The following is an 18,376-nucleotide window of genomic DNA, read 5'->3' as shown; positions in this document are numbered from 1 at the left end:
ACACAAATTTCTCTACGTGCCAACAAGATAAGACATAGTAGTAGTCCTTTATCCCTCTCTGCCAGGTCCTTTGTTGAAACACAATCGTCGGCAAAAAAACTAAAGACCCATTTACCACAATATCCAAGTCAAAAATCCTGCACAGAAAATTCCCAATCCCTTTCCAAGACAATCCCAACACCGGGCACTCAAAAAAAAAAAAACGTGGATGTCATTAGACTTGGGGGCCATGCATCTATAACATTTCGGCTGAGGGGTTGGGGCAATTTTGCAATTTTAGCTGGGTTATAGTATATTTATTGGTAACAAAAAAATTCTTCTTTTTTAAACTTGCTGATTTTGTGAATTTATAAAGAAGTTTTAAAGAAGGTTCTAAGAGATCCCCTATTGTAGGCTCAAAGGGAGATTGATTCCATGCTGAAGCCTGTGTTGGAATGTTCTTATCATCTGCTTCAACCAATTTTCTATACCAAATTGAAACTTCTTTCTTCAACAATTGTGGTGATAAAAAAAGAAGCTCTGTATCCCAGTCTTCCCTTACCCCACTACTCTCCGCCTCGAACCAGGATTTTATTTGTAAAAATTTAAATTTGGATATACCAGGGCCTATCCTAGCTCTTAATGCCTCCCACGGGTGTATACCATTTACATCCCCCAGATCTGTCGAAATAGAGACTCCAGCTCTCCTAATAGGTACAGCCAAACCGTCTTTAAGACAAAGAGGAGTCCCTGAGGAGTCCCAAACAGGGGCATGGTTCGAATAGTAGCCTATCCCACACCTGTTCCTTACTTTGAGCCAGGTTGCTAATGCATTTATTAGGACCTTCAAACGTACTTTACACATTTTTTTCGATGACCCGTATTTATAGAGAAACCCTTCTGTGCTATCGCCCCCTTCGTTCTTGAACAGTTCGCTAAGCAGTACTCCCCACACTGAAACTGCGGGGTTTGCTAGGAGCATCTGGGTGGCTTTAAATTGGAATGCTACCAAATACCAGCTGATGTCTGGAAGAGCTAGCCTGCCCTTAACCAACCGCTGCCCAAGTTTCTTCAATGACAAACTCACTCCTTTGTCTCCCCATATAAAACTCCAGATCTAACTCTGTATTTTCTTAATACCCCGCTGGGGGAATGTCTGGGGGACGGCATTAAAAATATAAGTCAGCTTGGGGAGGATAGTCATCTTGACCAAGTTTACCTTACCATATATAGTTAGGGTGAGATTCTTCCATCTTGCAAACAGACGGTCTAATTCCTTAGTAACTTTTCCCAAGTTCAAAGGAGCAATCTTATCCAGTTCTCTAACTATGGCGATGCCTAGATATTTAATTTCCGTACTAGCGTGTCCTCTCCACTGCTCGATATTCCAGCACATTACCTCTGTCTTGGAGGAGTTGGCCAGATAACCAGAAATTAAGCCAAACTCCCCTAAGAGGGTCTCAACCCTTGGAATAGTTACTGCTGGGTTGCTAGTATAAAGGATAATATCGTCAGCATATAGTGCAATTTTTTATGAATACTGCTGAGAATTGAAAGGGAGAATTTGATCGTCTAACCTTATAGCCTGGGCCAGCGGCTCTATGTATACGTCAAACAACAAGGGAGATAGGGGGCACCCTTGACTGGTTCCCCTCTGAATCTCAAAGCTAGGAGTGAGCGACCCGTTAATCAGGATTTTTGCTGAGGCTCCCTCGTAGCATTGTCTTAAGGTGTGAATAAACACGGGCCCAAAGCCCATTGCTTCTAGTACCTCCCAAAGATAAAGCCAGCAAACCCTATCGAACGCCTTGGCGGCATCTAAAGCGATCACTGCCAAGGGTTCTGCTCTTACTGTGGCAAGATCAATATTACCAATAAGAAGCTGCGTTTGCTCCTGTATATAACGTCCGTTAATGAATCCCTTTTGGTGGGATTGACCAATCCAGGGGCCAATTTGGCTAATCTCCCTGCTAATATACCCATAAAGTTTTTGTAGTCGAAATTTAGCAGGGAGATCGGACGATAGGAGTCAGCTCTCACGGGGTCCTTCCCGGCTTTGGGTATTAAGACGATAGTTGCCTCTCTCCATGAACTGGGGATTTCCCCTGTTGGATTATAGATTGACTGAAATAGAGTTCCCAAGGCTGGGGTAACCTCGTCGACCAGGTGTTTATATACCTCATTTGGGAGGGCATCCAGGCCGGATGCTTTCTTATTTTGGATAACCAGATTTGAGTTCTTATCTCTTCTAAAGAAATCGGAGAGTCCCAGAGATCTTTACCTGCGTGCGTGAGGGAAGATAGAGATTTGGTGCTCAACCATGTCCATATTTGATGTTTTGAGGGACGTAAGTTCTCTTTATATAAGTCTGAAAAAAGGTAGAGCAGGCAATTCTTTATATCCTCTATATCCGTTGATTTGTCCCCACTGTTGTTTATAATTAACTCGCTAATGTTGTTTTTAATGTGGTCAGTTCTGGCTTTCCATGCTAGTAGGGCACTGGCCTTCTCACCATACTCGTAATTCTCCATGCTCTTATTTAGCGATTGAGCCTTACACTTATCGTCTAACTTCCCTCTAAGATCTTGCCTGGCTAGTTCAAGATCTTCCTGCACCTTAGTCATCCTTTCTGGAGGCCCCCCTATTGCTAGGGAAAATTCAGCCGACAAATATATTCTAATATGAATTACCACAGATTACCATAGTTGACAAGGGTTTTTGTTACCACCGTCTGACAAATGCTGTTCTTAAAGAAATGTGGGGCATATTACCAAGCAATAGCGATAATTATCGCTATTGCTTGGTTAGCGGGAAAAAATATCGCCGAGCACCGAGGATTTTTACTGCTGAGATACCTTGATATTATCAAGGTTTATCTCAAAAGCGGTAAAAATCCTGCGAAATGCATGAATATCGCTGACAAATCAGCGATATTCATGCATTATCGTGACAATGCTCTTAGCCATGTTATCCACCTTCCATTGGATAACATGGCTAAGAACTGCTTTTAGCAGGCGTTAGCTTTTGGAGATATTCGCGCTTAGCGCGAATATTTCCAAAAGTTGTTAATAGTAGTTAGAGATGTTAGCGACTGTTTTCAGTCGCTAACATCTTGGCACGCCCACTTTGCATGTCATTAGCGATAATTATCGCTGACATGCAAAGTGGGCCCCTAAATGCCCGCTATCGCCAACAAGCTGTCGCTAACTGGTGTTAGCGACAGCTTGGTAATAGGGCGATAAAATTATCACCGCATTAGCGGGAAAAAGTCCCGCTAATGCGGCGATAATGCCCTTGGTAATATGCCCCTGTGTTTTTTAGGCCTGCCCTGATAATGCAAGTGCCTAGGTGGGCTTATGTGCTCACCAGTAAAAGAGCTGAAAGAAGTTGTACGAAGAGAGAGCCTATGGCTTTGCCAATATGTTGGTCTTATTCTATACAAGCATTTGATTGAACATGTTTGTGTCAGTCCACTTAAGAAGTAGTTAAGTTATTAATGCAGATCAAAGGTCAAATACAGTAGGAAGGAGCTTTGCATGACATAACCCCGTACAAATACAGTTGGAAGTGGTTTCACACTGCCTTCATTGTAAGCTTTCCATTCTAAGTTAGCATTTTTTTAAGATGGGGTTTGGGTATGTTTTCCCTAACACAAAACAATGTCATGCATGCATTTGTTTTTGGTAGACATTGTTGCTCTATAGTTAGGTCCATTAACACACATTTTAGAACGCAATGCCCTTGCTTTATTATGAGCTCTTAGGAGACGACTCTCTCTTCCAGAACAAGAAAAATTGTTATTGTGCATCTCTAGCAGAATGCGATAAACTGGTGTTTTATCATGTAAATTGGGCATACAGTCTACAGCAGTGGTTCCCAAACTTTTGACTCCTGAGGACCCCCATTAAGTCACCACTGGAAGCCAGGGACCCCCAAGCAATTTGTATGAGTTAAGTTTCAAATATTAAAACAGTAATTCGAAAAAAATACACACGTGTGCACACAAAACAAATTCTCAAAGTACTTAAGGGCAGATTTACAATAAGTGACGCATCCATGCATATCAGCAGGGATGCGCCACTTATTGTGCGCCATGCATGTGCCACCATTGATGCGCCACATTTACAATGCCGCGCCTCATGGGGCAAAAAAGCACAGATGCATGACGCATCTGTACCGTAAAGGTGGCGCATTGCTGGAGTTGCGTCGCAAGCGCGACACACCTCCAGCAATGCTCTGGGGGCCCGAATCTTGTTAATGCTTCGTCAATCCTTATGCCTGCTTCAAGCAGGCGCAGGGTTTTGACGCAACATGGGCCCCAAAGTGACTGAGTGAAATCTTGTAGATTTCACTCAGCCACTTTTAGGAGGCGTTCCTGCGCTGGAACGCCTCCTTCTGGCGCAGGGCTTTACAACGTGGCGCATCTCTCAGATGCGTCACATTGTAAATACCCTGCACCATGGCGCATTTTTTGCGTCGCCGCTGCATCATGAAAGTGACGCAACGGTGGCGTAAAAGAGGAGCAAGGGGCTTGTAAATCTGCCCATAAGGATTTTGGGGCCAGAAGTACGACCATTTCATTTAGCGCCTCGCAATTGGCAACACATTGCGAGTGGCAAATTGCGAGTCGCTAAATGACATGTACAACAGTGTGTTTAACACTGTTTCGGATTCCCAATGGGGTCGCAAATTGCGAGGTTCATTAATATTAATGAGCCTCTCGCAATTTGTGAGCCTATTGGGAATGCCAGCCCTCCTAGGTATGGTGCCTGCTGGGCTCTGCTTTTAAATAAAGCAGTTTTAAAAAAATGCAGCCCATTTACCATGCATTTAAAAAAAAAAAAGAAAATGAAACATTTTCGTTTCATTTTCTAAGGGCAGGCAGAGGTCCCTGGGACCACTGCCTGCCCTTAAAAAATAATTTTGCATGCATTTGCAAAGGGGAAGGGGTCCCCTTGGGACCCCTTCCCATTTGCAAATGCACTACCATCTACTTGAAGTAAGTGGTAATTGCGAGTATTTTGCGACCGCAAAACATTTGTACATGGTTTTAAGACTCGCTATTTGGAAGGGAATGCCCCTTCCAAATAGCAAGTTACAAAACCTATTTAGCGAGTCGCAAACAAATTGCGACTCGCGAAATAGGCAATGTACATGGCCCAATACGTTTTTGCATGTGGAAGCGGGTTCACAAACCCGTTCACGCATATAAAAATGGATCGTACATCTGGCCCTTAGTATTTTATATTGAAGTAATAGCCCCTCTGTCCATGCATTTCATTTGTTTTATAGCATCTCTCATACCATTGTAGGATGTCAGAGCACTTTACATCACAAACATATAGAGACATTGAATCATACATGTAAATCAGTGTGTATATAAAATGTTTAATGAGTGCGTGGTCTGGAAAAGCACTAACTCAGGAATCAGAACATAACACAGTGGCTAGCACTGACTTTAACATTAAAAATGTATTTCCACCCAAATAAATCTTTTTAGCAGCATCAGGATAATGAATAACTGGGAAAAAACAAAAGCTACTAACTGGTACCATGCAGTTTGCAAGCAGCTCTTTGATGACAGTTTATAGGTCCCTCCGATACATTACGAGTGTCACTTATGAAGTGCACAGTAACAAAAGAATCTATGTGACAAAAGCAGTAACCACGAACCTATGCACATAAAATGCTGCTTTTTAAAATGCATGTTACACGTTCTTTGCAGTAGGGACATTAACCCTCTGTGCTACATTAGTTAAGTCAAAGCTGCCACTAAACATAACTCTCCTCACGCTCCAGCAGGTACATTAATCACTGGCTTTATCTTGACACTTTTATTGCTGCTGGCAATCTGCTAATTATACAAGAAACTTTTCTGTGCTTTTAAAACTGTTGCCTGCGGACCCCCTGGGAATGTGTCACGGACCCCTGGGGGTCCGCGGACCACAGTTTGGGAAACACTGGTCTACAGCATCAGCGAGACCCGCAGGGACATTGAATTGCACATACCAGCATTCCTTGCGCCTGGAGGCGCTTTCAGCTTTGGCCCGCCCATCCTGTGCTTATTAGCGAATTCATCTCCTGCAGTGCGGGACGTGCATGGGATATGCCCGGGTGGTTAGATCGGGATAAGACGGGCCCATCTTAGCCCGTCCTAGCAAGGAAGAAGCGCCACCCCTTTGACGTGGTCTGACGGGGGATGAGATTTTACCCACTGTTTAATAGATGTGAGCGCTCCTATGTAGAACTCCAATAACATGGGCAAACGCAAAGCAATTGGAAGCTCCATACTGCCCCACAAACCTGCAAGCATTGACACCATGTTAAAAAGAGCTGTAGGGGTCGTAGCTAATGAAATAACTCTAACATAGCGCAGACTATCAATGGGGCATGGGAGTGGCCCGAGAGAAATAACCCACAACACTTGCACACTCACAGTTGAAGAGTGCAGCCCAGTGGTGGAAGTTGCTAGGATAACTGCCACACGTGAGCCTTCACCTAAGAGAGGTAATCCTTGTGTTAGCCCGGCTCTCCTGAGTATTAACAGTCCAAATACATCTCCTGAACCAGCTGTTAAGCTGCAAAAGACCAGCAGCCGTGCCCCCTTCATGAAACCTTAAATAACTCAGATAACTGTTGATAAGGGGCCGGCCCGTGCCATTTGTAGATATTAATGTTGATGGGATATGCAATGCCTTTGCTAAGATCCTGGAAAAGCCATTCTACCCAGTAATTGAGCGACTGGAAATCATTGAAAGAAATTGTGTTATTTTGCTCAAACCTCAGACTCTCCCTAAGAACTAGCCTAAATTCACTGAGAGTCCTATCACCACAGCCTGTTCCCAGACGAGTGCGTCAGCTCAACTTACCCAGGACTTGTAACCACTCCAGACCACGAGCGTACCAACACCCTCCTTGCAGATTGACACTGTAAATGGCAATGTGGCCTGTTCCACTGCATACAATGGAGCAAGGGGAGCTAGCACTGAGGAATCACTAATCTCCCCTTGAATGTCGTAGTGGCCCAGAGCAGCATACCCTCGTTATATGAGGGAAACAGAGTTATGGACATTAAACTTCGCACAGAGATTCTAAGTCTACCCCTGAGGCCTGCCTGTATGTTCTGGTAATGGCAAGATTTCCACCTTTGAAACACAACCAAACGGGGTTGTGGGAACAGGCCCGAAAAAAGGTTGTACACTGGTTTGGGGGGCACAGAAATTGCGACCTTCAAGATGGAAATGGTTTCTTAATGGTCCGGACGGTAAGCTGGATTGGCCCCGCAGCTAAAGATATACCTTGAGACTGCATAGTTATCAACTTAAGGTGTCCAAGCAGTGTGGGAAGCCTGTTGAGTATAGATTCTGTGAGACCATTAATGGGTTCTAATATATTCACTCTGACACTGGGTTACTTTTACAAGCCAACCAACCGGGTTCCTCGCCCAATCTCACATTCCCTTTAACCCCAATTACCTTGTGATCAGCAACGCAATTGTGTGTGTTTTTAATTAATATATTTCTAATTGATTTAGGACCCTTAATGGTATTGATTGACTCACTGACAATGAGGGAGTTGATTCTATCCCCCGCTTGCAGTATCCAGTGAAGGTTTTTTTTGACCAGTCATCAACAGGAGGTTGAGGGGGGGCAAAATAATTGTTTTGTGTATCAGGTTGAAGATGTAAGGAATTATTTTGAATAATTTCCTGGGTTCAAACACTGTTCCAAGCATTACTGTAGAAACAGAGTCAGCAGGCCCATTTCATCCACCCACGGAGGAGGTAAGGCCTAGTCCCACTCTGCTAAGCAGTGGGACTATGTGTGAGCCCAATGGTACTGACAGAGGGGGGAGAACTCAGGAAGGGTATTGTCCCCAAATGCCAAATTTCTCTCTGATCTGGGGTATATATCCTGGAAAAGTAACCCTCATATGCCAGGACCAAACCAGTCCCCACTCTCATCTAAAGTTATTTCCTGGAATGTTGCAGGTCTGGGTTCCAAATTGGACTGTGCTGATTGGAGGCTTTTCATAGATCCACACGACCTCTGACTCTTCCACGAGACCTGGGTAGCTATGCAGTCCCGTCGCATAGGACATGCTAACTTTATTCAGGGAGCAATTACAAAGAATCATAGGGGGATTTGCAACTTGGGTCAGCACTACCCTTGGGTTTGTAGTTAAGGAGATCGTGATTGCCTCCGATGATATATTAAGCGGCAGAGTAACATTCTCGCTGTCTACAGTCATATAAGTATACAATGTTTATCTTACACCTGTAGGGAATAAATAGGAATCTCCAACTGTTGAAACATTCACGACACACCTAGCATCCTTACCAGAATGAACACTCAAAATTGTGGGTGGGGATCTCAAATACCAATTTGAGCCGTTGGACAGTAATGTTAATGGTCTTATGCAGGAGTAAGTTAGAGTATGGTCAATTCCTGAATTAACAATCCCCTCAATTAGAAAATGGTCCCCCTTGCCCTAAAGTTGAATCATACACGTAATGGAAGATCCTCCTCTGATAAAGATGGGTAGCTGATGTGGGGAAAAAAAGATGATGAAACCGTACCGGTGAGTTTCCTCAATATGTGTATTGGCATGAACAACCTGACAAACGTCAGGCACCATTAACTCCTCTCACTGCAACCACTGTGGCATTCTCTCGATGTCATCCACGAGCAGTTTTACATCAACAGGATTCCCTGCACACAACATCCCAGTACAACATATCTCCTTCTCTTCCACCCAAAAAACCACACAAGTACACTATACACAGGACAGCAATACAAGTACCCAATGGAATAAATACCCCTGCTGATAAAGACACAACATACAATATGTATACAAGAACGCACGCAACACACTGACAACAAAATCATAGAAAGTGATGGCCATGTACCAAAGTTGTCCCACGTACATCAGGACAAATCAGATACAGACAGAGAAAACTAACTACAAATATAATTGTCCTACAAGACTGGAGGCCGGCTTATCCGAACACCATGTGGACCATAGTCCTCACGAGACTCACTCTTACATGCGCAACCTCCTTGACGCCAAGGTCTCGATACCTAAAAAACTCTTTTCATCCATGAATGACCAACCAGGAATGCTCTCTTCCTCCTCAGATGATGGGATATCCAGACCTGGCCCCCCTTTTTTTTTTTTAAACAAAGCTAATCTTCTAATATTCCAGGTATGTCTATTCGCCAATCTGACCCAATGTCCACCAACCTCTTACCCTGAATGGACCATGAAATTTGGATAAACCACCACTAACTCTACCTGGGTTGACTTTTACCCAATTATCAATGTTGCTCAGCTTTACCAGACGTCGTAAGAATTATCAATAACCTTGGCATCACACCCACGCATCAACAATGGAACTAAGTGGGTGCCAGGTCTCCTGCCTCTCATGAGCTCAAAAGCTGTCTTCACCAACCCAGAATTAACTGTAGTATGGTATGCTCACCACATGTCTTTGATCGCTTTCTGTCAATCCCACCCCTAACAGCTAATTCCATGGTGCCTTTGACCAACTGGTTGAGTCTCTCAACCGTATTATTGCTTTGTGGCTTGTAAAGTGAAGTAAGTAAGTGATGAATACCGAACCCACTTAAAAAATATTGCATTTCCTTGGAGGTCAACTGTGTGCCATTATCCATGATTAATTTAGAGGGTATGCCTTCTCTTCTAAATATCTCCCACAACACAGAAATTGTAGCTGTGGTGTTTATGGATTTCATAAAAACAACCTCCAACCACAGAGACTTGATATCTACTATGACAACCGCATACAATTCATGCTCCGAACGGGTGACAAATGAGCCACTGAAATCCAAACGGTTTTTCCTACACTTGCCCAGCCTCAATCACATGCTGATTGCACTCAGTCACTCCCAATCCAACTCTCAGACTTTTGTGGCAATTCTTTCAGTTCACACACTTCTCTACCCAAGCCTTAGTTTGGACATCCATCCCAGGCCACCACAATTGGTCTTTCAGTCTCTTAATAGTTACATTTTTGCCCAAATTTCCTTCATGAGCTAAACCTATGAGTCTCTCCCTCAGAGCTGTGGGTGGCACAAATCTTTCATTACACATGATTAACCCATTGCTCACTAGAGTTAACTCCCGGAAGACCTTATGAAAAGGGCTGACTGACTGCGGAAGCTTGCTTTCCCTATTCAGTTGACCTTTGAGCAACTCCTTCACTGCTTTAAGGACTTTGTCACACTCCATGGCTATCCCCACTCACTCATGGACATAAATCTCTGTAGGCCTTCAGTCACAACCTCTACATCAGCCACTACCTCTTCTGTTTCGAAAGTGCACTTGTGCGCTGCCTTGTCGGGCAATCAAGACAAACAGTCTGCTACACTGTCCTTCCAAACCGGCAGATATTCAATTTCTCAATCATACTTCTATCACTTCACAGCCAACCTTGCCAGACGGCCTGAAGACATGGTGAACCATTAGGTCCTAACACCTGTATTAACAGTTTGTGATAAGTCTTAGAATAACCTTTCGGCCCCATATGAACACCCGAAAATCGGTAGCAGCCAATGCTCACGCTCGATGACCGAATAGTTCTTTTCTGCCTCAGTCAACAAGCGTAACACAAAAGCTACTGTTCTTTAGGATTGTTCATGCATTTAGGACACAGCTCCACTAACATTTGCATTTCCATCAACAGTTAAAATAGTTCTTAACCCAAATTGAAATGGAACTAACAAATCAGCTTCCACGATGTCCATTTTGAGTAGGCCATCTGCTGGGCCTTCCCCCACTCAAATTTCTTTCCTTTTCTCTCAATGGAATAGACATTTCTTTAAACTTTAAATAGTTCTCAAGGAGCCCCATGAAGAATCTTAAAATATCTTTGTCACTGAGAACGTGTGCATTGACAATCGCGCTGACCAAATTCAATTTAGGTTTCAAACCTCCCCCTGTATTTAAATGGCCTCAGTAATCCACCTCCCTGACTAGAAGTTTGCACTTGTCTTTCCACAGAGTCATACCTGCATCTGCTATGCAATTTAACACCTGCTGCAAGATTTTGTTCTGCTCTGGGGCATTTTTACCAAATATGAGTATGTCTTCCTGGAAGAAAAAACTATGTTTGTGATCCCAGCCAACAAGCATGTCGTGAGCCTTTGAAACACATTTCATTTGCAGCTGAGGAGAGTCAAAAAGGTAATCTGTTGAACTGAAATACACCTTCACTCGTGATGAAGGCTGTCAAATGCTTTGAGTCTTTGTGCAATTTTACCGATGATAGGCACTCCTGAGGTCTAACTTGGAAAAGTACATGCATTCCGATATGGAAGAGATCAATTAATTGATATTAGGAAGGGTAAAGGAATCCATCACTATCGCTTGGTTTAGACTGCGCAACTCTACACAGAATCTGAGAGAAGAATCCGCTTTCTTGGTCATAACCACCGAAAACATCCACTGCAATGCCTCAACGGGTTTGATAACTTTGTCTCTCAGCATTCGATCAGTGATGGACTTAACTTCAGCACGAGCAGCTAGTCTTCCTGAGGCAGCACTTTCTTGGAAGGACATTCTCATTCATTATTATTTTGTGTTGGTAGTCTTTGACTTTTCTGACACGAGCCTCAAATACGGTTTAAAACTCTTTGAGCAACTCTACTACCTCTCCTTCTTCGACAACCTTCACTTCTTCCCTGGCCCTAGGATTCACAATGATTAAGTGTGGGTGGTGAACTCCGCTCCACCAGTGGAGTCAGCTGAGTTTTTGGAACTCCGCACTACACTTGAAATGCAGAGTTCAGCAAAAACTCTGCATTGTGCTGCACAGTGGAGTTTACCAGAGCCCGGGAGGTTGAGGAGGTTTCATTTCTGTCATGATGATCACAAAATCGATGAGAGACAGCACTATTCATGACCTGGCCAGTTGATGGCAGCATCACACAAAATAGACTGCTCTAAGCTAGCATCATGGCCCGGGTCAGTGTTGCCTAAAAGAGCAGCCTTGCCGTCTCTATGGTGCGTAGTGCACAGTAGTTTCATTTTGACAATCGGGAAGCTGGCCTGTTTATGGCGAGGCGCTGCCTTGTGGGCCAAGGGGGGCAGCAGTGAGACCCATGAAGTCCTCGGGGCACCGGCAGTACATCATAGCCGAGGTGGAGTGGTTCCAGGGGCTCTTAGATTAACCCCTTGCATGCTCGTGACAGAACCATTCTGTCACGAGCCACGGTGGTGCTGTGTTGGTGACGTAATGGTTCCTTCACGGCCCGGCCGCCGCGCCTGCGCTACAGTGATTTAGCGCCTGCGCAGCGCGTTCTATTGAGCGGGCGAGGCCGTGACGGAACCATTCCATCACAAGCACAGCGCCACCGTGGCTCATGCAGTCCTGCCAAGCGTCACGCATCAGGTGTGACGCCCACGCATTTCAGTGCAGTGGTCCGCATCACCGCACTGAAATGAATTGTCACGCATTTTGCCACCTGCGGCGCCTGTGCCCGGGTTCTCTGCTGCTCCCGAGACCGTGCTGCTGGCTGAGCTGAGTCCAAAATAGTTAACAGGCGATCTGCTCTCCCCAGGCAGCTACCTGCTGTGTTAGTTACCCTGGAAACAATTAATCAATGCGGCAAGCAGCTGCGGCGCCGGCGCGGCGCCCGGCAACAGTCAGTTTCATCACACTCTCACACTAATTAGGGGGGAAAGGGGCTGCTCTCCTAGGAGTCGATAGTAGTGCTGTCAATCAGCGTGGCACCATGGGGCCGGGATTTTAATCCGGATGTGCTGGCAGTAGAATGCCGTCACGTCCGGAGGAGGAAAAGGAAGTAGGCGGCAGAAGCAGCGGGGAATCTGAATGAGCAGGAGCATGAGGGAGCATGTAGCATCTGGGACATGGTGGGGTGGGGTATGGGGGGGGGGGGGTTGTGACTGGCAGATCGAGGAGACCCCACTTGTAGGCCCTCTCTCTACTCATGCAGCCCCTAGAAAACGTCTCCAGTGTTTTCCAGCCTGCTCTACGTATCCTTCCCAGACACAGTCATCTTCTCACTCACTACATCAGAAAAGGGCTCTGTCAGTTTTTTTAGACAGGCCTTTGCCTCTGGTGCTTGCAATGCTAAAATTACTTTTTGGGGAAAAAAAGAACTCGAGTCTCATCAGGCAGGCCGGCCCCTGCCACCGCGAGGGGGAATGAATCGAATTTGCTGCGGGTGGCCGGCTTTCACACTGCACCAAAGTAGCATGCCGCTGGTGCACCCGTGAACGAGGCGCCTGTCACTCCGCACTACCGGGGAGGCTTGCACAGCACCCTGCACAGCGGAGCATGGTTCTGCTCCCGACGTGAGGCGCACTGCACCGCACGCTACACCGAGGAACATGGAACTGCACTGTCCGCTGCACTAAGAAGCATGGCACGGCACGGCGACCTGCACTGCTGCATCTGGGGGCTGCTGGCCCTGCTGCACGGCTTGCTCCGGCGGCACGGAAGGTGAGTGTGAGCCGGAGGAGCGGCGGAGGGGGTGCATGTCAGTTCAGCTAAAGTACTTTGTATTGCAGGGGAGGGATGTGTAGGAGGAGGGATAGGGGCCAGAAGGGTGAAAGGGAGGGGTTGGGAAAGAAGAGTGTTAGGCAGGAAGTGTGTGTAGGCCAAGAATGTGGGAGAGTAAGTTTGACAAGTAAAAGGATGAGTTTTGGGACAGAAAAACAATAGGGATACGAAGCGGGAGTGAAAGTGAGAAGGCTGTTAGTGCAAGAAGTGATCTGTTAGGGCTTGTATGAGAAGTAGGAGGTGTGAGCAAAGGTGGGGGAAAGTGAATACGTGGGATCTGCGAAGGCCATGTGTGAAAGGGAATTGTTGACGTAGTTCACAGGAGTATTTACCGGTGTTCGGCATCAGCTTTGGCAGCGAGTGAGTGATCTGGCAAGAGGACAGTGGGAGTGAGTGTGAAGGATCTGGTATGAAAATGAGGGTGACGAAAGTGTCTTTTGATGGGACTCTGAATTATCTGTTAAGAGAACATTGAGTGAGCGATCTGATAAAACGGCAGTAGCAATCTGGTAACCGGGCTGTGAGAGTAAGTGTGAGTGTCCCAGTTAGAGGAAAGCGAGTTTGAGGGATTTTTATAAAACGGTGGGGAGAGTGAGTCGTCTGGTGAGACAGGGAGCGAGTGAGGAATCTGGCGAGTGGCTGGGAAGATGCGAGGGATCTGGTAAGAGGACAGTGAGAGCTACTGCAAGGGGTCTGTTATGAGGGCAGTGAATTCGAGTGATCTGCTATCTTGACATTTAAAGTTCGAGTTCTGGTGAGTGGACGCGAGTGCTTATTGTGATGTCAAACTACTGTGAAAATGAGGGCTCTGATTAGAGTACATTGAGTGAGAGATGCAAGAGTGAGAGATATGGGAGTTGTGACGAGAGAACATTGAGATATTTGGCAAAGACATACAGTGCTGAATTAAAACAAAAACTTAGGGCCCGAAGTTTTTCTGGGGAGCTCCCAGCCGCTCTCCACCACTGCTGGTAAAACAAGGTGGTGTCAAATAGAAAGGCTGCTTAGTCTTTCTTTATTTCACCTTAGGTGACGGTCTCTTTCTTCCACCTACTACGACAGCCGATGCCCATCACCTGCAACCACCGGCACAAACAGGCCTGGGCACAAATTAAGCACTATTACGTGGACAGTCAGAGTTGGGAATCTGGGAGGACAGCGTGGGGCAGGCCGGTGTAAGCTCTCCACATTACAGGAGTGCGCGAGTCGCTTCAGAAGACGGGCCCCAGGGAAGGGGGGGGCTGTGAGTCAGGGAGTCGAAGCACTATGGGAGAATTAAGGGAGGAATGGGGATGAGCTTCGCTGCGCAACACTGCAGCCTCAGTGCCCCACCTTGAGGACTGCGAGCGGCCGCGAGGAGTGTCGACTCGAGTGGCTGCCAGGTTGAAGACAGGCTGCGGCAGAGTGAATACATCGTGGCTGGGCAATGAGTGCAGTAAGTGACCAGTAGGATCGTCACTATACTAAGTGAAAGTCCACGCCGCCGGTGTTACTATAGTTACATGGCACGTGCTGAATCATGCTTGCAAAAATATTTGGTACTTGGTAGCACTGCCGATTAAGTATAAGGGCCAACTAAAGTAAATGATGTGGAAACGTAAGTACGTTGTGTTAAAACTTTTAGGTAGCACTGACTCAGAGATGGTGTTGTATGTATGTAGGTTAGGTAGCAAAATCCAGACTATAGCAATTATGAGCAAGGTTGGCGGTCAAAGATTGTTAAACCTCACTCTAAAACAGCACGTTCATACAGACAAACTGGAAGCAAGTGATGCTGCAGTAAAAAACTAGAGTAAGATGTCTAAGCAACATGATCTTATCAATTTCTGTTCACGGCCAGCCTTCTTGGATAATTAGTTAGTGTCCTTCCATTTGTGTCTCTCTGCAACAGTTTCTTGTTGCTCAAATGGCTGTAATTTCTATTTAGAAGTTTCGCTCGTCTTAATCGCATGATTTTTGCTCGCGAGAAAGTGTCACTCATAGTCATTGAAATGTCACTCATAATTTCACAATTTTTAAAAAAATGTCACACATGGCAATCTGAAACCTTGGCAGCTATGCTCATGGTGGAGTGGATGAGTCACGGTGAACTCGCATTTCCATCAAGGTGGGCGGAAGGTCCTGAGAGGGTGGGAGTCATGGGACACTGAATGAATGCCGCTGTCCGCGCGACCCGCAGGGGAGCATGGGCGGGGCAGCGCCCTAGTCCCACACGACGCGCGAACTCAGCTCGGCAACGCCCCTTCCGGCGCCCACCTCCAGATTCTAACAGGGGGAGGTCTCAATTGGGAGGAGGGGCGCCCCTCTGTATTTAGGTTACCACGCCAGTGCTCGGCCTCTTTCCCGTCCATCGGCTCTCCCGGCTCTGCGCTGTTCTTTGGCTCTCCCGGCTCTGCGCCTCAAGCGCTGTTTGGTGCTCATCGCGGCTCGCGTCGGGACGCGTTGCGGGCGCTGGGGGGGCTTCGAGGAGATTTGGTGGGCTGTTTCTCGGAGTCACGTGGTGCCTGAGCTTACTGCTGCGGGCAATTGAGCCGTGGGCCCCGCGCTCCGGAGTCCGCTGCTTGGGCCGTTGCGCCACACCCCTCTTCCCGAAATGCTGCAAAAGGCAACCAGGTTACCGCAATGCGGGTTTGTTTCGCCGACCGCAAATCTGAATAAATACACAGAAACCCTGGAAGAGAAAGAGATTATGCTGATAATGCTTGGCAATGCAGAAATCTAACGAGGTTGCGAGCCCACGAGGGATTCGCTAGAATGAATCCAGCCAGATTCTCCGTGACGAAAAGCCAGGCCAGCAACTCATAGCGCAGGCAGCCGCCGCCATTGTTAGCGAAGTGAGACATTCATGAATCTGACGCAGTGTTAATTCGGGCTGATGTTATTTTACACTGGTTTAAATCAGCTGTGATACATATAAGTGAGTTTTAATTACCGCATACATTAATTTTCTCATGGGATAATTATTGTGTGCAATGTGTAGCGCAAACAACGCGTGGGCCGTTAAATGTACGAATACTTTACCCAGGCATTCGGTAATTCATTACGCCCAACCCATAATCAAGGCCTTAGAGTCCATTTGAACCTGTATCCAGTACTTTTCCCCATTTGCAGGAACTTTCGTTGCCTTTAAAATAAAATAGCATAACCCTAGGAGCCTGCAGCGTGCTCGCTTTTAGGCCTAAACTTTGCTAAACGTTTAGATAGGAATGCCGTGAGGTGAGCACACGTTTTTTACATTTGCCCCGAGCCCACTCGGGGCATTCGCAAACCTTTAGCATTTCTAGTTAAATCACGAGCAGTCACATTTTATACTTGCATTAAAGGTTTTCTAGCAGATCTGAGGAGGGAGCACGGAGAAACTCCACACGTCAAGGGTGCAAGTGCTACTGAAAATACGGGGGGGGGGGTTTGTATTAAGGTTGCAGCTAGGCGCCCGAGGTCGCAAAATCGAGCGCCATTAAGTTGGGGAACAATACTATCTGTTAACGCCTCGCCCACTTTGGGCTGCACTTCCGAACACCATCGGTTTTATTCAAGTGTGTCCCTCTTGGAGCGCCTTGGAAAGCGCTCTTATGAAGTGGGGAACAGACTGTTCTATGGAAATACGCTAATGAACTGTGGTGTGCGCTCTAGTCTATGCGCGCATACGCGATGACGCGGTGACGCACTAGACTAGAGCGGAGAGGCGGCGCATGCGCAAGGGGCATTTGAGATAGGCGCGAAAGACAAGAGCGGCAGTTGGCGACCGGAGCTTGGGACAGTTAGACGCTCGGCGCCCTTAGCTCTAGGATATCTATAATTTGTTGTATGAGAATAAACCTGTGATATTTACAACTCTGACTCAGTGTGCACAGTGGGGAAACCAACATTACAGTGGCGACGAGGCTGGGACCTGGACACCACCCGGTGCAGGGACGACAGCAGACACCCCCACAGCCATCCTCATGAGTCAGTAAGGCTAATCACCGGCAAAGAAGAGCTAAAGGGCGTGGCAGCAGCGCAGCATCAAGGCAATAAGCTGAACACCAACCACACAAGTCAGGTCAGTGTGGCCCAAGACTCCAGGAGCCCCCAGGCAGCATCCTGGCAACCAAGGGAGACTCCCCAGAGCCAGAGGAAAGGGGGGAGAGTGCACAGTCTGCGCACAGTGCGAGAGGTACAACCCCAGGGAGCCCAAGGGGCCAAATTGACGCATCAGAGAGCGCAGGAGTGTCAGGTGAACCCACTCAAAGGAGGGCCCAGGAAGGAAGACCCAGAGGCGAGGAAAGAATGGCGAATCAGGCGTCAGCCCTGATGGCACCAGTTCCGTTCCTACCGAGACCAGGTGAACCCCAACTTAAATGGGAAGACTGGAAAGATTATTTCCTAAATTACATTGAGGCTCTGGGTGATGAAAGCGAAAGTGAATACACGCCGGAAAGAAAAAAGAGACTGTTGCTCCACAACTTAGGCCCAGAAGGGGTGAGGGTGTTTAAGAACCTGGTGCCCAAAGAGAGGGGTGCAGCGGAGACGGATGTGTTTGCAAATGCACTAGATGACCTGGACTGCCATTACCGCCCAGCGGTCTGCGTCTCGATAGACCGCTATAACTTCCAACAGCGGAAACAGGAGGCGGGAGAGTCCATTGATGATTACGTGGCAGCCCTTCGCCGTCTAGCAATCACATGTAGGTATGGGAACCTGCAGGATGAGTACATTAAGGACCAAATTGTAATGCACACCACCAGCAGGTCGGTGCAAGACAAGCTATGGGCAATGAATGAGACAACCCTGAAAGAAGTGGTGGCGATGGTCAAAAAGGCCGAAATGTCGAAGAGAGGCGCAGACGCGGCGAAAAGGGAAAGTGGCCCA

The sequence above is a fragment of the Lissotriton helveticus genome, chromosome 11 (assembly GCF_964261635.1).
Source record: "Lissotriton helveticus chromosome 11, aLisHel1.1, whole genome shotgun sequence".
Taxonomy (NCBI): domain Eukaryota; kingdom Metazoa; phylum Chordata; class Amphibia; order Caudata; family Salamandridae; genus Lissotriton; species Lissotriton helveticus.
This window is presented reverse-complemented; position numbering follows the sequence as displayed.